Raw genomic sequence first — 5,337 nt, 5'->3', positions numbered from 1 at the left:
AGCATAAACAACATAAATAAAATGGTGTCCAGTCGAAGTTTGGAAACAATAGTTTTGAATGTCAAAAGTTCTGAAACAAAAGTGCAAAAATAAAAGTTTCGAATGTATTTTTTTTTAAATTAAAAAACAGGGGTTTGGGATGCCCCCCGGCCCCCTAAAAAAAAATCAAAACTTTTTTTTCGGCACTTTTGTGTCCGAACTTTTGGCATTCAAAACTTTCACTGTCGAAACTATCACTAGGAACCAAATAAGATATTAATAAACAAATAGTGTCTTGGATGACTTTTAACTGGCCTGTGTAGATGTTCTTCCTGAGGAATGTCCAAATTCAATCTCCTCCATGGAAAAAGTCTTAAATCAGTTCTTGAAAAGTTCCAAAGAAACAAATGTTCACTCAAACAAAAATCCACTTGAAACAGTTTCTTCATGGTTTGCTGAAATGTTCCCCTTCCAAGCTCCACAAAGAAAACAGCACCAATGATAATCCTGGATAACATGCGTCCAGGATTGAATGGAAAAAGTTCAAAACAAAAGTAGCACTTCTGCTTTGACAACAACTCTTCTTTAGTAACCTCTGCAGCATCTTGAATACAATTTGTCGGCATGCTTCTTCTAAGGGGGTTACTCTCTCTTTGGCAACTCCCTTCTGCAACTGATTCTGTGAAAGCAGACTCATCTGCTTCACAGTTTACTACTGCTTTAACTTCATTCAAAGAAAATTGTTCGGACAAAATGATAGACAACCACAGCTCTACTGCTTCTGCTGCAAATGGATATTTTGAAAATATGTTAGGTAACTTTAAACAAGACTTCAACCTCTACAGGTCCGCAAGGCACTCTTCTTTCTATGTTATAAGAAAGAGCAGCCTCTTTGTCTTTCCTTTCTGTCTTGCAGCTACCACAACAGTCTGTCTTGGCTTCTAGACTGATTTTTCCTCTCAACTATAAAAGTCTCAGCTTCACGGATGGTTTAATAGTTATTTTTAACAAGCATCTAGCTGCCTTCCCCAGATTTATAAACATCTTCTGATTTCCAGTAGTTACCCCAAAGCTGTATTGCCACTCTTCTAGCCTTAGATAACCTTGTCACCCTTGCATCAGAGGACTCTGGGTTTGTATTAGCTTCAACAACTTCAGAACATCAGTGTTCAGATCTTAATTGGGCGGGTTTCACTGTATACAGGAAATGTCTACTGGCTGCGGTAATGCTTGTTCTAATTGTAACTTCAACAACTTCTACAAGTATTAAATATTTGTTCTGAATGTTACAAGAGTCCATTTTCACTTCAGAAATGAAATTAGGTATATGCGATATCTCTTTGATGACAAACTTCAACTTGTAGCTTGTGTTCCCTTTTATTCAGGCAGCAGTCTTCTTTAGCAAGGTTCGGGAAACACAGTTTCTCATACGCAACCTTTCTGTGATGTGAAATGTTCTTGTTACACTTTGGGAAATTCAATGACTACTTCTTGAACAATTACCGATAACGTTCTCCCGCTTAATAGGCGACAAGCAACATCCCGGTAATGGTTTTAAAAGCAACAATGGGAAAAGAAATATTTTATTCTTAGGTGAGCACTTTAACTAATGCTGAAACCGCGTGATACAAATTCCCTTTGTTATAGAAGACTTTCCACGACTGCAAACAACTTCATTCTCTCCAACTTCTATGAAAATTTGAATTCTGTGGATTACATTTACCAGAAAGTTAATCCTTGTGCTTTAGAGGTGCAGCGCTTCACTCACCGACTCCAAAGTCACTGCCTTTGCAGGCAACTTCCTCTTCCTGACTTTCTGGCTTCTGCAACTGCTACTTCAGGCACCTGGGACCCACACCACTCTGCTGCAAGGGTGTCTCAGATCCAGCCTCGATAAAGGAGAGTCTTCTTTTCTCCAGCTTCCCTCGGCTTGCTTCTGCCCATGGGCCTCCGGTGGATGTACGATTTCAGCTCTACATTCACAGCAATTAGATGCATCTGGAAAGACTGCTAGTTTCTCCGAGTCTCTTCAAATGCAGCCACAGCAAACTACGGTTTGTCATCACAGGACCAACTCAGAGCCTGCAGGTGAAATCTGCTCTTCCTTCAGTCCGGCGTCCCATCTGTGGTTACACTTCCTGCTGAACTGCCAGCCTCGTGCTCTGCTTCTTCTTCTGCTACTGCTGCTGACCTTCCAGCTCCTGCTCCAGCTTCTCTCTGCTGCTCCTTCTTGCAGCAGCCTTTTATGCACATCAGGTGGGTTAATTGGCTTCAGGTTCAGGCATTAAGGGTGAATTGCCTGACCCTGCCACAGGCTGTTAGACCGGCCTGGCTGACCATTAGCGCTACATGCCTCTTCAACCCTCTTCTTTCGTCACAGTACCTGAGGGATTCTGAGACATGCAGTCCTTTTTAAGGAAATTAGGTTTTTCTTCTTCCTCGTTATTTCTAACAGTGTTTTGATCTCCTTTGACAGAGGGCTTGTAGGGTTTAACCCTTTTACCGACAGATGTACATATGTACAGAGAAGGCTATATTTCCGTCATCTCTTTTGGCATATCTTTGGCATTGTGGAGGATGTATGATTTTAGGTTTATGAAAGACCTGCTCTTTAGGCACAATACTTGGTTGGATCACACCCTGGAGATCACTATTCCATTCTTAACCCGGGGTCGAGATATATAAACATGACAATAAGCCAATTTCTCCTGTAACTCAGTGTTAAGAGCATCCCTCTCCAAGGGGAGATTCTGGGTTCTCACCCTGCAAAATCACCCCACTACCCTGTGCCTTGCTCCACGAAGGTGATACTCCCAGAGTACACCACCCCCAGGATTGGAATCAGGAAGCGTCTGCCCTCTCCTGGCCACCTGGGAGGAGACTTTAGGCAGGCTTTTAGTGGGGGATCCACAGGATTCTCCACAGTACCCCTTGTCAGCAAGAAGATGGACAGACAGCGATTCTCTGGGGCTATCCTGTTGGTGCCTTATAGTGAAGATCTATGTATTAAGGTAGGTACTCAAAATGTATCTGTTCCATTTTAAATTTTGAAAACTTCCATAAACCTGGCTCTTCAACACAGAACCAGATTAAAACGAATGAGCAACACCACACCCCTCGGAATGAACACACAAATGGCATGACGAAGGACTATACCCGACCACAACAAAGTGAAGGCAGGTGAAGGGACTTCAGAGTGTGAGGGAGACCTGGGTGCACCCGTTCCTATGGAGGGCCTGCCAGAGGCTAGTGAGAGAGATGGGGGCGTCCAAGGTTGAACCACAGAAAGAGAGCATTAGAACTGAAGGGGGTAGAATTTGCACAGAATATAGGAGGGAGACCCCCCCACCCCAGCACACCACAATGCACAACACTGGCAGGGACACGCACCACAGGTGGCCAAGGCGAAGGGGGCACGATGGAGCGCTACCACTAACAAATCTACTAAAAAAACTCATCCCTCTGCTCACACCTCTCAAACTCTAAACAAAACACAACCATACCTATACAGCACACCAAATCACATGCACTTCACTGCACTGCAACAACAAAACAAACCACACATAGCCCCGCAAAACAGCACACAACAACTACCGACTGAAAAATTACACCTATGCTCAGTGAACCGTGTAAACCAAACTGAAGCTACCAACGGCACATCCCAACTCTCTTGCGCTTTTTTCATGCTCAGTCCTACTAACCTATCCTATCCTCTTGCTTTTCCGATCCGCCAGAGCACCAGGCGACCACTAAGGTGCTCATAGTGCATGGTACACATATTCTTTAACATCACATAACATAACATAACATTACATAACATGACATATTGTACAGATACCCTGGTAAATTGTCTGGGTAGAGACCTCTACATTCAACTTTGTTTCTTTATGGGTTCATGGTTTTGTTGCGCTGGGTCCCAGTGATTAGAAATCAGACATGGCAGACACTGATTTAGTTTTTGTTTTGGCCTGTTGTGCTGCAGGAAGTCCCACCACACACCATTGTAACTATTGTTTTAGAGGCAGTAGTGATCAAGATCAGGCACAGATGCAAAAGGGGGAGAGTGGCGCACAGTGCTGTGCATCCATCCAACTTTATCGCCGTGGGATGTGTCCGACAAGCAATTGTTCGAAGTTACCAAAGACACAGGAGAGATGGTTTTTGAGATTGGGGTGCCTTGCCAGATAGGGATAGAGCAACGGTAGGTACCAGATACCATGCTCATCATTAGAAATACATTGCCACATTGACAGGAAGATTTGGAAAAGGTGCCAGACCATTTATGTGGGGCTTCTAAAGAGTGTTAGAGCAGTGCGAATAAAATTGAAACCTGGTGTGATATTACCACGGGTTAAGCAGTACCCCATGTTTAGAGAGGTGGACGAAGGGATTTACGAGACCATTATGGCATTGTTGAAGCAAAGCATAATACAACCTTCTGTGTCCCAATGTAACACGACCATCTACCCTGGGAAGAAAGCAAAAGGGTACAGTTAGAGGATGGTCCAGGATTTGCGCCCCCTCAATAATATTGTTGAGGCAGAATTTCCAATGGTACCTAATCCTGGCACCATTGTCTGTAATACCCCTATTAGGTCGACCCACTTCACAGTGATCAATTTTAAAAAAGAATTTTTCTCGACCCCCTTACATCCTGATTCTCTGTACCTCACAGCGGTTAGGTATCGTGGTCAGAGTTTTAAGCACATGAAGTTGCCCCAGTGGTACTATGAATCTCCAAGTGTTTTTAACAGGTGGTTCAGATGGATTTGAGGAATTTACATGTGCCCAGTACAGTAATCCAATACATGGATGATTTACTAGTCTGTAGCACTTTAGAAGAGCAGTGTCAAGGACATTCAATAACGCTCCTCGCCCTGCTTATGCAGTAGGGGTACAGAGTTGACAAAGAAAAATTGCAATACTGCCAGACAGAGGTAGTATATTTGGGGCAAGTAACATCGCCCGCAGGAAGGAAGGTCAAGGCAGAGAGAGCCACCGCAGTTCAGAATATGCCTCAGGCAGTCACAGTAAAACAGATGCAGCAGTTTTTGGGGTTCTGTAACTATTGTAGATTGTGAATCTTTGACTGCTCTAGTTATGTGAGGCCCTTACTGCATGGACCTAAGGAAGCGCAGAAGGTGAAAGGCCCAATAGAATGGTCTGAAGAAATGGAGACTTGCTTTTGCAAACTGAAGACTGCAATCAGCAATTCTCCGGTCTTGGCAACCCCAAATTACAAGAAACCATTTTTATTTGTTTTCTCATTCTAATGTGAAGGTGATGACAGCGATCCTAATCCAGCAAACATCTCTAGGTCACAAACCTTTAGTGTACTACAGTGGACTCTTAGACCCA

The sequence above is a fragment of the Ambystoma mexicanum genome, chromosome 5q (genome assembly GCF_040938575.1).
Source record: "Ambystoma mexicanum isolate Mex_15411 chromosome 5q, UKY_AmexF1_1, whole genome shotgun sequence".
In the NCBI taxonomy this organism is placed as follows: Eukaryota; Metazoa; Chordata; class Amphibia; order Caudata; family Ambystomatidae; genus Ambystoma; species Ambystoma mexicanum.
This window is presented reverse-complemented; position numbering follows the sequence as displayed.